The sequence below is a fragment of the Eschrichtius robustus genome, chromosome 7 (genome assembly GCF_028021215.1).
Source record: "Eschrichtius robustus isolate mEscRob2 chromosome 7, mEscRob2.pri, whole genome shotgun sequence".
NCBI lineage: Eukaryota > Metazoa > Chordata > Mammalia > Artiodactyla > Eschrichtiidae > Eschrichtius > Eschrichtius robustus.
In genome coordinates, this window is record NC_090830.1 from 3,886,968 (window position 1) to 3,907,312 (window position 20,345).

General features: G+C 46.5%; 1 protein-coding gene across 1 annotated transcript in view; it reads left to right on the forward strand.

Annotated features, from left to right (window-relative positions):
- CCDC6 (coiled-coil domain containing 6) overlaps window positions 1–20,345 on the forward strand; it is a 109,226-nt gene that overhangs the window by 34,316 nt on the left and 54,565 nt on the right. The window lies entirely within an intron of this gene.

The window sequence follows — 20,345 nt, forward strand, 5'->3', positions numbered from 1 at the left end:
CCACCCTGTTCTTTTCCTATTGAATGCATGTGACAATCGTTGCTTGTTCTTAATTATGGCAGCATAATTATTCCATCGTTAGAATAAACTAACATTTATCGGTGCCTGCTTCTGCAGCAACAAATTACACACATGTAGTGGCTTGGGACAACATAAATTTATTATCTTACAGTTCTGTAGAAGTCCAGCACAGGTCTCCCTGAGCTAAAGTCAAGGCGCGGCAGGGCCGCCTTACATTCTGGATGCTCGAGAGGAAAATCCATTTCTTTGCCTCATCCATCTTGTAGAGGCTGCCTCTATTCTTTGGCTGGTGGTCCCTCCTCCATCTTCCAAGCCAGCTATGGCAGAACGAGTCCCTCTCACTTGGCCTCACTCTGACCTCCTCTCTGCCTTTATTTACCGTTTTAAAGGACCCCTGTGATTACATGAACTCACCCAGATATTCCAGGATAATCTTATCTTAAGGTCAGTTGTTTAGCAACCTGAATTCCATCTCTTCCCTCAATTCCCCTTTGCCATGTAAGTTATATACTCACAGGCTCTCAGATTTAGGATGTCAGGATCTTTGGGGCGGGGCGGGGCGGGGGGCATTATTCTGCCCATGCTCATCTCCTGGTTGATGAATTAATTGGTTGTTTGCATTAGTGTGGATGACAATTCAGTGAACGCCTTCATACGTTGATCTCTGTGGATCTCTGGTTAATCCATGGACCACCTTTCTGTAAATGGAATATTTCAAAGTGATCATTTTCATATGCTTGACAAAAAAAAAAATGATCAAAGTACTGAAACTCCAGTCTTGGTTGGGTAGGAGAACAGGAGGCGAGTTTAGTGCCGAAGAGAAATGTTCAGAACCCGGAGGAGATCATTCTGTCCCTCTGTTGCATCCCAGTTGGAGTGTTCGGTTCTGTCTCTCATTAGAGCGTTATTATGTTCCCTGTGCCTTCTCATGTATGTCACATGCGTTTCCTTGGTATCTATTGGCTGGATAAACGAGTAAGGAAGTTACATACACATGCACGCATACACGCTTCACCATTAAACTCCTCTTTCACTCTGTTTCTTTTCCAGTATTAAATCTTAGTAGATAATCGGTCTGAATTACTAGCCATGGTTAATTTTGCAGCATTTTGGATGTTGACACCTGTTTTGTGATTAAATGTAATACTGCCTGGACACCACTGAAATGGGGGACGTTGATTCTCACATCGAGCATTTAAGATGTACTTGGATAGTTTTAACTGTTCTGTCTTGCTAATTTTTACTGTTTATAAATTTTTTTTATTTTTTATTTTTGGCTGCGTTGGGTCTGTGTAGCTGTGTGTGGGCTTTCTCTAGTTGCAGCGAGCGGGGGCTACTCTTTGTTGCGATGTGCGGGCTTCTCATTGGGTGGCCTCTCCTGTTGCAGAGCACGGGCTGTAGGCGTGCGTGCTCCAGTAGTTGCGGCACTCAGGCTCAGTAGTTGTGGTGCACGGGCTCAGTTGCTCCGTGGCACGTGGGATCTTCCCAGACCAGGGCTCGAACCCGTGTCCCCTGCATCGGCAGGCAGATTCCTAACCACCGTGCCACCAGGGAAGACCCCCGTCTTGCTAATTTTAAAGGCTAAGTATGTGTCCTGTGTTCTCTGTCTTTGTCCTTCCTTCCTTTTTCTTTTTTAATACGAAAAGTTTATTATAAAATCTTCACAGATTTATATAAATACCAGTTGCCAGAAAGAGTGAATGAAACCGAGAGTGACTTTGGAATAAGCAGAATCAGATGACGCTTGAAATGACTGTTCTGCAGTCCCTTATCCATGGGGCCAGATGTGTTTGAGAATTAAGGGTTTTGGGTGGGGGGATGGGGGTGTATGTGTCTCCCAGGGCTTCCGTAACGAAGCACCGCAAGTTTGGTGGCTTAAAACAGCAGAAATTTATTCTCCCACAGTTCTGGAGGCTAAAGGTCTGAAATCAAGGCGTTGGCAGGGCCGTGCTCACCGGGAAGCCTTGAGGGGAGGATCCTTCCTTGCCTCTGCCGGCTTCTGGCAGTTCCAGGCGTTCCTGGGCTTGCAGCTGCAGCGTTTCAGTCTCTGCCTCTGCAGTCACATGGCAGTGTCCCTGTGTGTCTGTTTCCCCTTCTTATAAGGACACCAGTCATATTGGATTAGAGCCGATCCTAATGACCTCATCTTAATTTGATTGCATCTGCAGAGGCCCTACTTCCAAATAAGGCCACATCCACGGGCACTGTTGGGGTTAGGACTTCAGCGTATCTTTTGACGGGGGAGACACGCGCATTTGGACCCATAACCGGGCGGGGTGTGGGGAGGTCGTACTGAGCACGTGCACGTGTAACACAGCGCCTCCCGCGGGGTTGGAGCAGCAGCCAATCGTCAGACGCACCGGCAGCCGCCCTAAGGCTGCTACTAAAGCTGCAGACAGCCTCAGGTCCCCTCAGATCAGGCTTTGCCACCACGTGAATGCAGGCCAGGCTGGTTGGCTCCCCGCCAGATGGCTGTAGCTTTCTGTTTTCAAAAGCTCTTGGATCTGGAGTTGTGTGTAAAGGATTGAGGACCTGTGCTAGCTAGGTTTTCACCTTGATTCCTAACAGCCGGTTAGTGAGCTTTCTTGGCAGTTCTGTCAGGGGAGAATTGCTGCACGTGTGCTGTATAATGTTGCCGTCTTCTTCTTTTTCCTTTTTCCCTATCTAAGGCAGTCCCTCAGCCCTGGGTATCAAGGAGCTGATGTAGTTTGACCCCCATATCCTCGTGTCCAGCCAGAATAGAAACTTTGTTCGGAAAGTTAAACCCTTGCTCGAGGTTCAGACTTCTCTCCCTCCTCCCTGAGCATCTCCAGACACCAACAACCCCCAAGTCACGAAGCCAGTCTTCTGTTTAACCAAAGCATTGTGCCTTTCCCCTCTTCAGAGGGGTTGGCGTCCACAGAAAGTCAGCGTAGAGGCCAAACCCCTAGACACCTTGGAAGGAGCAAGCGGAGGGTGAGTGGAAAGTCGATTGGCTGCCATCTCCTCGCCTGCAACTGCACAGGAAACAGATTCAGCTTTATAGCTGCCAAAGTAGGAAGCGGTTTGCTTACATCCCCACATCTAAACTGCATACGGAAACGTGCTGGAAGGAATATCCAGCCAGAACAGTATTAGGCATTGTTGAAGCATGTTCATTGTAACAGTCCTTATGGCAGAAGTATTGGAAGCATCTGGGATGTCAGGGAGATGCCCATCAGTGAGATAGGACATTCGTGACATGAAAAATTATTAGAGGAACATTTAGTCACAGAGAATTCTTACAATATAACAAGTGAGGTGAAGGGATACAGTTTACCTGTAATGGGAACCAATTTTGTCAAATATGTAAACATAGGGTCTAGAAAGCATGGAAAAGCATGGATAGCAGTGTGTTTGCTAATAGACTACTTACTTGCTTTGTACTTGGGACTTTTCTACTTTGCTGTAATCTCTTCTTTTACTTTTTTTCCCCTTCCTCCCTTCCTCCCTTCCTCCCCTCTAAGTCCTTTGGTCTAGGGGCCTGTTACTTTGTAACAGAGAATTGTATTCTCTTATATTTAATCACAGCACTATCCTCATTGCTGCCAGTTGTCAGCTGAGTTTGGGGGATGCCATAGGGGTTACTGTTCCAAGCCGGGTCGGATGCCCAGCACCCCCAGGGCAGGATGGTGATGAAGGAAGAGGGATATTTGCCTCTGGTTCTCGCTTCCCTACTGACCAGCCCAATTGCTTGGCCTCAGTTCCTCCGATGACAACAGGTTTTCCCTAGAGTCCCTCTTGAGTAGGTGACTGTTTTTTCTCAGCTGCTGTGTCATAAGGGATTGTCTCACATTTTACAGAGGGCGGAGTGTAGGCTTAGGGGAGAAGGAAGTTTGCGGGAGGTTCATTAGACATTAACAGCAAAGCCAGGACCAGAGCCAGGACGAGGGCTGACGTCTCCCCGGGGCTGCTGCAGTGTCCGGCCATCTGCTGCTGGTTGGAACCCCTGGGGCCCACCCCTCGCAGCTGGCCCAGTGTGCCGGGAGAGGGGCTGGGCGTCAGTAGTGTAACTCCCACTCCCACCCCGTTTTTGTTTTTGTTTTTGTTTTTGTTTTTGTTTTTGTTTTTTTCCCCTGTGAATAGAGGACCTTCAATATTTCTGTGCTGGTCAAACAGAACACAGGTGGGGAGCACATAGGGGAGGGGTGCCTTGTGAAGGGGTGTATGTGGGGCTTTCCTGGGAAATAGTCCAAGGAGTCTTCTCGGCAGAGGGGCCTGGCCTGGGGTGTCATAAGCATCACACACACCCAGTCCTTGGCCTTAAGTTGGGGTCCCCCATAGGGGGTCTGTGGAGAGTCTCACTTTTTTTCCAGCTCCTTCGCTGGAATCCACCCTCCCAGTGCGATGGGGGACTTGGTGCTGGAGAGAGGGGTCTGGAGAGCCCCCAGTACGCAGCCCAGGGTTGGGAAGAGGGCTCCCGTGCCCACCGCCCAAGGGGCCGAGGACCCCGCGGGGTGCCGAGGGCTGCCCATCTCCTCCCCTCTGCCTGCTTTCCTTCCCCCAGGCCGGGCAAGAGTAGAGGGGAGGTGAGCAGGGCCGCCAACCTCTACTGAGTCCCAGGGTCCTCAGGGTGGGGTGGAGGGAGGGTGGAGAGAGAGGGTCTCGGCCACCAACAGACACTGTAAAGGTTGGTTTAAAACAATAACTTAAGTTGGGGAGGGCTTCCCGCCTGGGGCCGGGATGGGGAACGGAATGAGCAGGGAGTACGGGAGGCGACAAAGGAAAAAGCCAGCAGAAAGTTTTGGCTTTTGCTTCCAGCATTAGAGAGGTCTTTGGTCACCTGTGTAAGTGGCGGGGACGGGGAAGGGGTGCTGGGGGCGGGTGAGGGAAGACGGTGATGCGCGGGACCCGAAGGCTGGGGTGGGAGTCCTGTCGGGTCACGGCAGCCACCGTATTCATCCCACCCGCCCCTCAAGCCTGGTTTCAGCCTGGCCTTTCCCCCGGGACACAGGCAGATGCTCCCCGCGGTCCTGGCGCCACCCGGGGCCCCAACTCCAGCCTCAAGGGCAGCTCGGCCGCCTTCAGCGGCTCCACCTCCGCGAGGCCACCGGGCGCAGGCCTCTTCCTCTGCTCCCTGGCCTGGGGGGCAGCACCCAGCAGATGGGGGTGGGGGCCCAGCTCAGCCTGCGGGGAGACCCGGAAGCAGGCAGCCCTGCTCCCACGGACCCCCCCAGGGCACTCCGCTTGTCCGCCCCTCACCCGCTGTGGCTTTTGAATGGGCACGGCTGAGGGGGCAGGTTTTTCCTGCGGCTGCTCTAGACTTTAGCTCCCCCCATCCCAGGCCAGGGCCGGGGTAGGAGCGGGGGTGGAGTTATTTCGTCACAGTACAGGAAGGTGGAAGGGAGCACAAATTCCCCACCCCGCTTTTTAAAGTGAGTATTAGGTGATGCAAATGCAGTCTTGGTACTGGATTTTGGAAACCCTTTGCCTACAAGGCAGTCCCTCCCGGGTGTGTGTGGGGGTGTGTACACGTGTGTGTGTGTACACACATAGAAATGCAAGGTGAGTATTCATTTTTATAGTACTTGAGTGCCTAGTATGTACAAGGCAATGCCGTCTGCCTTGTGGATGTCGTGTGACAAATTAGTCACTTAACTCTGGAGGCACTGTTAACATTTCTGGGGTGCAGTTCTATTAATTTTTAAAATATTTATGATGGTTTAGATACTTGATACTTACATGCATTTATATAATATAGTAAACTTTTATAATTTATATTTATTATTAAATAAATGCGTTTTATATACCCTTGTTAAATAAAACTTTATTCATGGTGGGATCATAATACACATGCTCTAGCCTTTTGCCTTTTTAATTTCCTACATCTTGTGGGAGCTTTTCATTTCTAAACTTAGATCTGCCTCTCCTCTTGTACTGATGAGCTTTCATTTCAGGAATTGTATTAGTTAAAGTTGACGCTAAACTGCTGAAAGGGAGACACCAAAATCCAGTGGCTTCGAGTTTCTTTTGCACCCACTTAACAGCCCAGGGCTCGGTGAGGTTGTTCACTGGCCGGGGGGTAGCCCTGGCCTCTGGGGTGGGAGCTGGCTCCTGACCGCCAGGTCTGCTTCCAGCCTGTGGGATGCAGGAATGAGCCCGGATGACACCCGCTTCCTTCTTGAAGAAAGATGTGACTCCTGGGTCGTTGCCCGTCACTTCCATTCGCCTCCTGCTGACCAGAAGTTAGTCTCGTGGCCGCACCTAGCTGACGGAGAGGCTGGGAGATGTAGTCCAGTGGGTGGACATGTGTCCAGCTAGGGCGTGGGAGGGTCCTGTTAGCACAAGGAGGAAGGAGTGAGTTAATGCTGGGGGTCCATCGCTCACCGTCTGCTGCCCCTCGAGCATTGGCCAGCAGCGGTGACAGGCTGGCAGGAGGCAAGTTAGAGCTGCCGAGTACCGGGCCGTGATTTGGCAGTGACAGTGTCTGTGAAAGCAGATGTTGGGGTGTGAAAGGCTCTGAAGGGTCTGGAATGGCTGAACTGTGAGTTCCTCCAAGAGCAGTGACAGTGCCGTCATCATTTTTTCTGTCATGAGAACCCTACTTGATGCTTTGACCATCAGCTAGCCAGCAGAGGAGGGGAGGGAGAAAAGGTCCAGAGATCAAGAAAAGGTTTTTCCCGCATCTTAGCGTGCGCCTGTTGACGCAGCGTTTGTGCACTTGCCCTATGCCAGGTGCCGTTCTGGGCTCTGAGGCCGCATCAGTCCCCAGCAGACCCAGCTCTGCACCCTAAGCCCACGTTCTGGTGAGGAGTGGCAGGATGGCAAACAAGAAAGGGGGGGAAAATTCCAGTAGCAGTGGATGCGCCGATGAAAAGAAAGCAAGGTCATGGGATGGCAAGCAGCTGGGGGCTGACTTTAGGTTGGGTGCAGGGACGGCCCCTTTGGGGAGGTGGGAGATGACAGGTAGCCAGCCTGTGTGGCAGAGGGTCTAGCTAGTGCCCAAGTCCCACCACAGGAATTGTGAGCATGGCGTGTGTGGGAACAGATTTGCTGGTGTGGCCCGAGCATCGTGAGCTTGGCTGGGAGAGGCAGGCGGGGGCTGCATCACGGGAGGGCTGGCGGATTATGGGAGGGAACCGCTATTCCTGAGGATGGCGAGAAGCCTTTGGAGGGCTTGAAGCAGGGCAATGAAGTGATCAGTTTTCTGCCTCTAAAAACACTATGGATGTAGGATGGAGCGTAGACTGTATGAGAGGAAGAGTGGGAAGAGTCAGCAGGGCCAGCTAGGCGGCTGTTGGAAACCTGAAGAGAGGTGGTGGCGGCTAGACCAAAGAAGAAGAGAACGGAACATTCTGGATCTGTTTCAGTTAGAAACGGGGCTTTCTGGTGGATTGAATGGGCACAAGGCAGCGAAGGAGAGAAAAACCAAGGTTCACTCGAGATGTGCTGGGGATTGGTTGTTTGAGGTGCCTTTATGATCTCCAGTGGGAGCTGGTGAGTAGGGAGTCGATTAAGCGTCTAGAGATCTGGGGAGATTTTTCTGGCTAAATGGTCTCAGGTCCATCTTAGGTTGCACTTGAATTCCGGACTTTGGGTTATAGCTTGTGCCACTCCACTCTGCAAGAAACCAGGCACAGGCTTCCAAGAGTGCTCTCCCAGTGGAGTCATCCAGGATGTACTTAAGTCCCCCAGCAACAAGTTTTGACAGCACATGTGAAATGCTGTCTACCAGGGAAGCTCATTAGAGACACAGCACCCAGACTCTTTCACTGGGGACTGGTCCTGTAGGCACCCTCTGCCTAACATGTACCAGAATTGTACCATGTACCTGGTACATGTACATGTACCAGGAGTCCTTTAGACTCCTAAAGGAAAGCAGGTGTTCATCACAAACCATTTGGTTTGTAAAGTTTTGACACAGTGAACCACTTTTATCAGGGTGGTGGGAACCCTTCCCAAATCCAAGTGCTGAGTCACCAGCCAAGGGCCGCCTTGTAAACAGGCTTTCAAAGGATAGAAGTTCGGCCTGCTACATTAACTCTTTTCTACACATGGAGAGTGTGACTTTCCTTATCCTGCAGTAGACTTCTTTGTAGACCTGAATCCATATCCTCCCTGACCTGCCTAAGGCAGACCTGTTTCCCTGGGCTCTTTGACATGTCTCTCCTTACCCCCCAACAACTACACCTTTATTCACTGGCTGAAGGAGGAGGGGAGAAGAGCTTGCTGTCAACACACAGGAATGATACATAGACGTACACATATGCTGTGTGTGCCACCAGGAAATATGTGGTCTCCTTCTTGTAGCAGCAATGGTAGCAGTAGCAAAAAGTGGCTCTTTTGCAGTTCTTAAAGATTATCTGTCATTCACCTAACATTTACTTACTTTGTTCAGGCAAGGAAATTACAGGGTATCTCCTTGCAAAGATGAACTGCTTTGTGATGCTCAGTCACTGTGTGACAGCACAAATGATGTTGGCTTTAGTAGCAAGTTAGTGGGTTTGGCTTCTGGAGCTTGGTTCTACAGCCCTTGTCCCAGTGGAAGACATTGTTCCTGGATGGTGGGGTAGGACATAGAAGGACTAGGCACTTTGGAACCAGTCCATGGTTGAGGATTGTAGCCCTGATACTTAGTAGCTTGGATCCTTGGGCAAGTTGCTTTACCATTCTCAGCCCCTGTTTCCCCATATATGATATGGGGCTAAAATGTGTGGAGCCAGTGTGTGGATGAAATGAGAGCCCATATGGAAGAGGCTGCTACAGTGCCAGAAATATAATCAATTCTTTAACGTTGACTGCCTTTATCATTTATTATAGGAAGAGAGTCCAAAGAGTTAAATATTCATTTATAAATAAATATATATACACATACATACACACATAATATAAAGTTTGTATATTTGCATACGATTACGCTCCTCATTATTCAACAGGTGTATGAGTGCTTATGTGCCAGACCATTTCTTCTGGTACCGTGGTGGATACAATACTTAGCTTTTTCTTTTGTGCATCTTAATCTCGTTTTAAATCCCTTGGTTCTTCAGGCTATTTTATAGAGCCAAGATCATTCCAAGGCCAATTGCTGTATGTATGGATTAAAACATTACTTTTCTTTAATTGCTAGAAGAATTATATACCCCTTCAGGGCGGGGGCAATGTCTGTTATTCACTGCCATGTCCACACAGTGGTTACCATGTACGAGATACTCTGTCATGCGTGTTGAATTAAATTTAAAAAATCTAACGACTGTAGTTTGCTCTTACTTGTCAGCGGTTCTGGTTGGGAACTTATTATTGGGGGGGGGGGAGCATATGGGGGCGATGCCTCTGGGAGTAGCAATGAGGCTGACCCCTACCGTGTCAGAAACAGTGGAGATGTGGTTAGAAGCACAGGTTTCCTGATATAGGGAAGCTTCAAGTTAGGCATATGATGAATCGTGCGTGACCAGTATTCAATCTGGAATCATTCATTTGCAGTCAACTTTACCTTCAGGGTGAAATTGACTGCCAGTGAGTTCATTCTTTGCTTGAAATTTTGTTTTGTTTTGTCGTTTTTCATTTCCTTCACCATTTCTTATTTTTGGGGACTGTCTTGTATGAGGGGAAGAGTGGAGGAGGGGCGGATCCCTCAGTCTTTCTGTCTGGAATTGGCCTGCCTTCCTGTTCCGTAGAGGTCACTTGCCCACAGCTCCCCCTATTGATTCTTCGGCGTAGAGCTTGCTTGACTCTGCACAAGTGGCAACGGAGAAGCAACACGCATTTCCCAAGAATGTCGAGCTGTAGACACTTCATATCCCTGTTCTCCGGGTCTCCGTCACTGCCCTGGCGCCAGGTTGAGAAACCTCAGGGTGTTTGGGTGGAGGTAGAGGTATGGAGGGTGTGGCATTGGTGGTTTACTTGTGAAAGAGAATGATAGAGACCTCAGTTTGTTTGTTTTTTAAGATTAATTAATTAATTAATTTGGCTGCGTCAGGTCTTAGTTGCAGCACGAGGGATCTTTGTTGCGGTGCACTGGCCTCTCTCCAGTTGTGGCCTGCGGGCTTAGCTGCTCTGCGGCATGTGGGATGTTAGTTCCCCCACCACGGATCGAACCCGTGTCCCCTGCACTGGAAGGCGGATTCTTAACCACTGGACCACCAGGGAAGCCCCAAGACCTGTTTTAAGGACACATCTTCCAAGGGCAATGCATAACTTCCCCCATGGCTTTTGAGCCAAAATAAGCCCTGGGGATTATTTACCTGTTAAATGTTACCTGTTTCCGTGGAGCTCTTTATTTTTTTATTATTTTTATTTTTAATATATTTATTTATTTATTTTTGGATGCGTTGGGTCTTCGTTGCTGCGTATGGACTTGGCTTTCTCTAGTTGCGGTGAGCGGGGGCTACTCTTCGTTGCAGTGCGCGGGCTTCTCATTGCGGTGGCTCCACTTGTTGCGGAGCACGGGCTCTAGGCATGCGGGCTTCAGTAGTTGCAGCATGCAGGCTCAGTAGTTGTGGCTCATGGGCTCTAGAGCGCAGGCTCAGTAGTTGTGGCGCACGGGCTTGGTTGCTCTGCGGCATGTGGGATCTTCCCGGACCAGGGCTCGAACCCATGTCCCCTGCACTGGCAGGCGGATTCTTAACCACTTTGCCACCAGGGAAGCCCCGTGGAGCTCTTTAAATGTGATAAAAGAAAAGCCTTCAACGCAGACGTAGAGAATGGACTTGAGGACACGAGGAGGGGGAAGGGTAGGCAGAGATGAAGTGAGAGAGTGGCATTGACATATATACACTACCAAATGTAAAATAGATAGCTAGTAGGAAGCAGCCGCGTAGCACAGGGAGACCAGCTCGGTGCTTTGTGACCACCTAGAGGGGTGGGATAGAGAGGGTGGGAGGGAGACGCAAGAGGGAGGGGATATGGGGACATATGTTTCTGTATAGCTGATTCACTTTGTGATACAGCAGAAACTAACACACCGTTGTAAAGCAATTATACTCCAATAAAGATGTTAAAAAAAAAAAAAGTCCTTTTGCATGTGGGTGTGACAAGTAGAAAAGATTTTAGGAGTGGAAGCATAGGTTTCACTATTATTTTTAATGCCTTTTGAAGACCGTGTTTTAAGGATGGTAGGAGAAAAGAAACTGCATGGAAAATAAAATAGATTTCTATATTTCTTTTAAAAAAAGTTGGTCCACGCAATGTTCATTGCAGCTTTATTTACAATAGCCAGGACATGGAAGCAACCTAAGTGTCCATCGACAGATGAATGGATAAAGAAGATGTGGCACATATATACAATGGAATATTACTCGGCCATAAAAAGAAACGAAATTGAGTTATTAGTAGTGAGATGGATGGACCTAGGGTCTGTCATACAGAGTGAAGTAAGTCAGAAAGAGAAAAACAAATACCGTATGCTAACACATATATATGGAATCTAAAAAAAAAATGGTCATGAAGAACCTAGGGGCAGGATGGGAATAAAGACACAGACATAGTAGAGAATGGACTTGAGGACACAGGGATGGGGAAGGGTAAGCTGGGACAAAGTGAGAGAGTGGCATGTACATATATACGCTACCAAATGTAAAATAGATAGCTAGTGGGAAACAGCTGCATCGCACAGGGAGATCAGCTCGGTGCTTTGTGACCACCTAGAGGGGTGGGATAGGGAGGGTGGGAGGGAGATGCAGGAGGGAGGAGATATGGGGAGATATATATACATATAGCTGATTCACTTTGTTATACAACAGCAACTAACACAATACTGTAAAGCAACTATACTCCAATAAAGACGTTAAAAAAAAAAAAGGAAAGCCTTCCGTTAATTTTTTTTTTTAATCGACGTGAAGATCATGGATTTAAGTTATTCAGTGATGTGAATCATAAACACAACACTGATGTGGTCCTTTCTCCCTTTGCATTTCTGTCCATATATCTCTGCATCTGTCTAGCTTGTGAGCCCTGTTCTTACAAATCTGTGTGGCTTGAGACAGGCACCGATATTTTTTGTCTGATCTCTTTTTACTTATTGCTGATAGATCTGAGATTACCCATGATAATACTGCAGGACCCGTTCCTGTGTTGATAATTGGGAAAATGGGTTGTTACTTCGCCAGGAGACTGCATTCTCTAGTGCTGTCAGCAAGAGAGGAATTGAGTTTAGAGAGCAAGTATATCATGTAAGCTTAACAAGAAAAAGGCTTCTGACTGTACTGAATTTGGTGGTCATTACCAGTGCAGATAGTCTTCCCACTTAGATCTGACTGCACACACTAACCAGATTCTAGAGTTGCTCCTTTCCCGTTCTAATCCGTTACCAAAAAACCTTGAGAGATTTTAGGAAATCTGTGCCTTCAAAAGAAAGGAAGAAACTGTGAAAAAGGGAAGTATTCTGGCTGAGTGTGGTCACTTGAAAATCACCAGCGCAGTATGTGACGGCTCCTCCCATTAAGACGTGGAGTCTATTTGAATCTATTTCCTACCCCTTGATCTTGGATCATCTCGCTCAGCTGAACCTCCAGCTGAATTCAGCCTCGTGAGTGAGCGCCATGAAACCAACCAAGGAATCACCCACCCATCAACCTATAGAATAATGACAAATAATACGTATGTTTGGGGATGGTCTGTTACATAGCAATAGGTAACTGATAGAACGAACTTGTTCTGAACGAAAATACTCAGGCAGGGATCCTATTATGCCCTCCTGTCTTCTCAGGAAAAAAAAAAAAAAAATCATCAGGGTTAGGAAAAAAGTCTTTCACATTTTAGTATAATTTAGCAATCAATCTGATTGCTTTCTTCAGCAAAGAAAGGGCTGCTAGGTGCTCACAGCTTTGTTTTGTAATGGAAAGAAGGTCGCTGATTTGGGGGCATGATTCATTTTGGGGAAAGGGTTGTTTGGGAGTTATACTGGAGTGGGGACTTAACAGCAGTTTGAGTATACTATGGATCTGGTAACTGTTGCAGTAGGAGAGGAAGAATTTTGAGAGGAAAAATGAGAAAATACCAAAGAAACTTTTTGAAAACTGTCTCGAACAGCAGTCTGTTGCTAAAGAAGGGGCAAGGGTGTGAGTATTGTGCTCTATCCACAAAGCTGAACTTGGTGTAATGGTGAGAGACGCGGAAACCAGATAGGGTTGGCAGATTCGGCAAAAACAAACACAGGATGAGGAGCTGCGTTTATTTATTTATTTTTGGCTGCACCCTGAGGCTTTTGGGATCTTAGTTCCCCGACCAGTGACCTGGCAGTGAAAGCACCGAGTCCTAACCACTGGACCGCCAGGTCTTTCATTAGATTAGTTTTGGGATATTCTCAGATTGCATATGTTTGTAGAGTTGAAGCCACCATCTCTTCAAATATGCTCCCTCTCTTTTTCTCTACTGTTACTCATCCTAGTCTTTAGTTAGTTGTGTGTTACATCTTTTCATTTTCCTTCCTGTGTCGATTGATGTCTTTCACATTTGCGATCCTCTTATTTCTTTGTGCATGTTTTAGGTAAAATTATTTTATAGTTTATGAGACTTTGAATGTCTGAAGCCTTTGCTTATCGTGAGGATAGGGTAGTTGGTGTCTGCGCGTGGAATCGTAAACAGATAGTTTCTGTTAACTGATGCGTAGTGGTTTGTGTCCCTGATGTGTGGTTTTTGTTTGGGAACTCAACATGGGGCCCTTCCACCTTTGCCTTCGCTATTTCACTTGGCCATTTCTTGCTAGACGTCTTTTTATGACAGTACATACAAACCATATTTTTTTAAAAAATGGTTCCACTATGTTCCCCCTCCCCCCCCGCCCCGTGGATGTGCCATAATTCTGTCCATTTCTCCTTTTAGCTAAATGGAGATTCTGTAAGATTTCACTGTTTTCTCATGAATCATCCTGTACATGCCCCCTCCTCAAGCTTTTTTGTAAATATCTCTTGAGTGCTTACTCATGTGAGGTACTAAGATAAGCTCTTGATGTGAATTATGTTACTTTATCTTCATAACCAACCCAGAAGGAGGTGCCATTATTTTCACTTTAGGGAGGAGAAAGCAATGGCTCAGAGAGGTCCCATGGCTCCCCTGGGGGTCACACAGCTGGAGGTGGCCATAGGCACCTTGCAGACCAGGCGGCCTGACCCCAGAGTCTGATGGTGTATATGCAGCCGCCCCCGCCAGCCACACTCTTCAGAGTTTGGCCTGTGGACCTGTACTCTTTGTCACCGGGAGATAAATTCTTAATCCATAATCCATGCAAACATTTAGCAGCTTCTCTAGCAATTTCTCATTGCTCTGTATCCAGGCACGTGACCAGTGGACTTATCTTCCTGAGCCAGGCGTGGACCAGTTTGGGTGTTGTTGAATTCATGGGGCGAGGCATGTCTGTGGAGCTGTGTTCTGGTCATGTCTAATAGGACGTGCACAGAGGGATGTGTTGTTCCCTGCAGATTGGTGGTGAGGACTGGTCTGTCACTGAAGCTGGTTTGAGAGGCGCTGTAGCTTGATGAAACTCGGTAACCATTAGGGTCCTTTTTTTTTTTTTTTTTAGATTTTTTTTAAAATTTTTATTTATTTTTTTATTTATTTATTTTTAATTTATGGCTATGTTGGGTCCCCGTCTCTGTGTGAGGGCTCCCTCCAGTCGCGGCAAGCGGGGGCCACTCTTCATCGCTGTGCGCGGGCCTCTCACCATCGCGGCCTCTCCCGCTGCGGAGCACAGGCTCCAGACACGCAGGCTCAGTAATTGTGGCTCACGGGCCCAGCCGCTCCGCGGCATGTGGGATCTTCCCAGAGCAGGGCTCGAACCCGTGTCCCCTGCACTAGCAGGCAGACTCCCAACCACTGCGCCACCAGGGAAGCCCAGGGTCCTTTTTAACATCGAGATTCTCTGAGTTTTTCTTGTCCTGAAAGTCACCCTTTGTTGCCGTTTGCTCTCTTGCCCTCCAGCCCTGGAACAGTGGCCTGGGCGTAGTGTCTGGGGCAGAACAGCCCAGTTGTGAGGGCTAATAATGATTCTTTTCTGGCCCCTGTGTACTTAGTGATTTGCTGGCAATACTGGAAGGAAATAAATAATATAAGTGCCTTCATCCATCAGCTATTAATTGCTTTTACTGCAGGCTGGTACGCAGTGTGAAGGAAGCACAAAATTACCTGGTGCTTTCACACACGAAATAGAGAGCTGTAATACTTAGGCATGTAATTGACATCACCTCCCTAGTTCTTTTTTTTTTTTTTTTTTTAAGTCACATTTTTGCTGTTTTATTTCCCTAGTTCTTCTAATAGAAGAAACGTAGGTGTGCACTTTGGGCTTGTCACATGTATCACTTGTCACCCACCCCTGCAGTACTGGCACTTAAAGTGTTAGCCAGTGCAGGACCACTGCACCATAGTGGTTTGTGTTGATAAACCCAGGGGTATGACCGATGTTCAAGCGAATCCTACAAGAGGTGCCAGCCATCAGTCATGAGCTCTACTGAACGCCGAGCATCTCCCAGAACAATTGATGTGGGCAGTGATGCAATTAATAAATATGACAGCAGAGAAAAGAACCAAATGTTACTCGGTTGCCTGGCTTGGTGCTGGGTGGTTTCTGCTATCCTGACAGTTTGGTTTCAGATGCTCTTTCAAACTGAGGTGTTAAGATCGTTAAAATTTGTATTGTAAGCGACTAAGCAACAGGATAATAAGTTTAAATAATTAGAATAATACATTTAAATAGGTTCCTAAATTTAAGGAATTTAAATAATTAAAATAATAAATAGAGCCTGCCTGGATTCTTAAGCATTAGAGCTTCAAGGTATCTTATTATTTATTATGATTTTTTGTTATTAAAGCAAGTCAGCATTCAACTTAAAAGTAATTTTTTAAAACAAATGCAAATGTGTTATCTTGGTAGGCACTTGAACTTTCTCTTGATTATATCCTTTACCCACGCCTGCTATGAAATAGTGCCTATATTTTTTTGCTTTGGAAACTGTCCTTTTTTTTATTCTTGACAGATGATGAGTTGCATCATTTTACATAATTTTGGTCTTGGGTACTTGAATTTTCAGCAGTGCTATTGTTGAGAGTTTTTGAATTCTCCTTTCTGTACTAACCCTTGATCTCCAAAATACCACTGGTAAAGAACAGAAGCACTAAACAATCACATGGGAATCTCCTATCAAATTTGTGCCCCAGTCATGATAGCAGTGGGTGAGAATGATTTCCGCATCAAAATTGTGCTCACCTAGAGTATGGTTGCCTCAATATGTGGTGACTCAAGAGAAAAGAATTTTTTCTAAGTGTGTGTGTGTGTGTGTGTGTGTGTGTGTGTTTCCCAGAGGACTTGGTAAATTGCTCCTGTCTCTCTCCACTCTCCCTTTCCTTTTTTTTTTTTTAATTGGACTCTTGGAGGATCGGGGAAGAGTGATGGAGACTTGCTTTGTACTCTAGGCCTCACATCACTCTAGACATCAAGTGATCCCTGCTGGATGAGGGTCAAAGTAGCAGACACTGATAAGTGAATAAGGTTATACCAACATTCACTCTGCTTCTGAACATAGCAGTTAGAACCTTATTGAATATGAAAATATAATCACATTTTTAATTGAACTATAGTTGCTGTTCAATATTATATAAGTTACAGGTGTACAATATAGTAATTCACAATTTAAAAAAGTTATACTCCATTTATAGTTATTATAAAATATTGGCTATATTCCCCATGTTGTACAATACATCCTTGTAGCTTATTTTATATCTAATTGTTTGTACCTCTTACTTCCCTACTCCTCTAATACCCCTTCCCCCTTTCCCTCTCCCCACTGGTAACCACTAGTTTGTTCTCTATATCTGTAATCACAGGTTTTTAAAAATTTCCCCCCAGATTTTCCCAATCTTCAACTCTACAAACATATGCAAAACAAAGAGTTCCTAATTTTTTGGTTCACATTTTCTTTTGAGAGTTTATGGAATTACAGGCAAACCTTGATTTTAAATTTTAAAATAAATTTTAGCTTTGGAAATATAGTTTTATTTTTGCGTTTGTTTAGGTATGCTGAGATTTTAAAGCATTGCAGATAAAAGGGAAATAGATTGATAAAACTGATGAGATTCCATGTTAGCCTGTTTTATCTTTGCTCTGTCTACCTGCCTGACCCCTAGTTCCTTGCAAATGGCACGTGGCCTGTTTTGCTCCTAGGCCGTTGTCTACCTAGCTCTTGGCTTGGGGGAAATAAATTGGGAAGGTAATTTGTTTTACGGCCTAAATAAAAAGGCCTGTTTTGGAGTTTAGGGGAAGAAAAAGCCAGGATTTAAGATTAAGATTGAGAAGATAATGCACAAAGAATGGGAAGAAATCTGCAGGAGAATTCCAAATGGATGCTTCCTGCTTGTCTGTGATGCATGGTGCCTACTCTGATGATCACGTTTACCCACGGTTGTCAGTACACTAGAGCTGGTCTTTTAAAGATTTAATTTTTTAATTTATTTTTGGCTGCATTGGGTCTTCGTTGCTGCGCTTGGGCTTTCTAGTTGCAGCAGGCAGGGGCTACTCTTCGTTGTGGTGCACGGGCTTCTCATTGCAGTGGCTTCTCTTGTTGCAGAGCACGGGCTCTAGGCACGCGGGCTTCAGTAGTTGTGGCTCACGGGCTCTAGAGCACAGGCTCAGTAGTTGTGGCGCACAGGCTTCGTTGCTCCGAGGCGTGTGGGATCTTCCCGGACTAGGGATCAAACCTGTGTCCCCTGCATTGGCAGGCGGATTCTTAACCACTGCGCCACCAGGGAAGCCCCTGGAGCTGGTCTTTTAAGCAATTTTCTCTGGGGCTGTATTGGATACAGCACCTTGTATTTTGTCCTCATTTACGTGTTAATTTCTAACAGTGCCCCGTGACCAGTTGGAAAAAGGGTGAACTGGGCTTATATGTTTCGGGGGCCTGGAGTCTTGCCCTCCAGATGTGTGGTTTTTCTCTGGGATGACAGTGGGAGCCAGAGTGACAGTCCCCATGCTAAACCTTAGCAAAGGAAGCCTTGAACAAAATCTGTGCCAGGCCTGCTTAACCCCTTGTTAAGCTAGAGAGGCTTTAACTAGCTTCCACAGAGCAGTTCCTCACGCTGGTGGTGGGTCCTGAGAGTGGAGTTTTCTATGAATGGGCTTTGCCTGGAAATAAGTGGCTACTCTAAAATGGTGAAGAATTTTGTTGGCTAAAGCTTGAGTCTCTCACACCATCACTCACTTTGGAAGGCACTTTCAGAGCAGATCTAGCTCGAACATCACCCTCTCCGAATCCTTTTTATTTTATTTATTTTATTTTTTGGCCGGGCCGCGAGGCATGTATGTGGGACCTTAGTTCCCTGACCAGGGATCGAACCCACGCCCCCTGCAGTGGAAGCGTGGAGTCTCAACCACTGGCCCACCAGGGAAGTCCTCCCAATTCTTTTTATAATAAATTTGCTACTTTCCCTGGGAAGAACTGCAAAGGAAACCCAGTGCTCTGTGAAATACAGGACCCTGTTAAGTATTAGAGTTTTTTCCCTTAATCTAGTTATAATTCACATACCATAAAATTCACCCTTTTCAAGTGTACAGTTTGCTGGCTTTTAGTATATTCACCAGGTTATATATCCTGTTAGCACTGTCTAATTCCACACCATTTTTGACACCCCAGAAGAATCCCTGTACTCAGAAGCAGTCATTCCCGGTTCTCCCACCTCCACCCCTCCCAGCCCCTGGCAGCCACTAATCTATTTTCTGTCACAGAGTTTTGTTTTATATTACACCGAAACCTGTTGCTCCTGTAACTTAATGATTGGATGAAATATGGGAAGGGTGAGGGGCCAAGGTGGAAGATTCATGAGTAAACTCTTAGGGCCTGGCCTCTTATTCTCAGCTTCTCACTTCTGGGTCCTTGTGCACAGCGGGAGGTAGTCTGCTGGGCCTCTGAGTCTGGTTCTCTGTTACTGCCTGTGGGTAAATTTCCCAGTCATTGAAAATAGGGAATGCCTGGTAATACGCAAGAAGCTGAGTCTGACTTGGTAATGAAATGAATTTATGGCAAACCTTTTGAAATCTAAGTGCACAGTCACCTGCAAAGGCATTCCAGTTCCCCTCTCTACCTTTTTTGTCCTGTAGCTTTTAGAATAATCAGAATTCAAATCATATAGAAGTTTGTCAGTCAAAACCAGAAAAACAGGTAGCTCAAACAGATTGCGGGCTTGGATATGTGTGTCAGATATGCCTGAAAGAAATGCTTTGGATTCCTGCCCATTGCACTAGGATGAGATCTTGAGGCCTGAGAGTTTTGAAGCCGAGTTGGAGGTTAATTTAAAGTTGGAGGGGAAGTGCCAGTCCTGGGCAGTGTTCCCTTGACCATGGAGTAAAGGGTATGACCTTGAGAAGTGCTAATGAATTACAGAGTGTGTAAGGGCCTGGGAACCTAGGGCCTGCTCCCCGGATGTGCTTGGCTGGTCATAAAACCTTATTAGCTGAGTGAGGTGTTCTTCCGTATTCTTCGCTGTTCACGTCTCCCGGCCTATCCCAAATGCTGTCTTAAAGGACTGGACTGCAACACTTCCTCCTGAAGTTTCCATTTTCTTCGTCGCTCTGTTTTTCAGTCTAAGAACTACGTACACGTGGCTTTCTTTGGTAGATTTGCTTGGCAGGCAGTTCCAGGCCCTGGCATCCTTCTCTCTGCTGCTGTGGTGGGGAGCAGGGAGGATGGGCTCCCCAGAAATCAGGGCTCTCAGGGGGGCCTGGGTGTCGGGGAAGTCAGTGCGTGTGTACAGAAATCCAAACCAGCTGAGTTGGGAGTGGTTGTCAGACCTTTTTCAATAAAAGGTGGTAACTGTATAATGTAGGTGCCCTTTTGTCTCCTGCCCTCTAGCTCTCTTGTATTATTATAAGTGACAGGTACTGGAGGCTTGGAATTGATGCAGTTCTCCCTTCCTGGACTTGGCAGATGAAACAGGAATGCATTATTGGGGATTAACACATCAAAATGTTGCAGTTTAAAAAGTACTTTAAATAGAGTTGAGTCCATTTGAAAGAAGTACCCTTTCTCTGAAAAGATTAATTTCCTTCAAGGATGGCTGGTTTTTCTGTTTATTCTGTTAGAACATGGGTGGAGGAAGGGATCTGAAGAAAAATATTTTCATCTCCATTGAATTACGCCTGACCCCCTTTTCTTCTGTTTTTAATGCTCAGTAATGCCTGTCCGTGCCCTCACCTCCAGAAAATTCCCAGTAGGGAAATAAATAAGTGAAAAATGACACTCTCATACATCCTTACCCTTCACTCCCTGGATTCTTGCTGCTTTGCAATTAACTACTTTTTAGCCGTTTGCTGTATTTCCTTCCAGCAACTATTCAATGAACATGTAAATTAATCTATGTCTATCTGTATTGCTTTTTGAATTGCATAT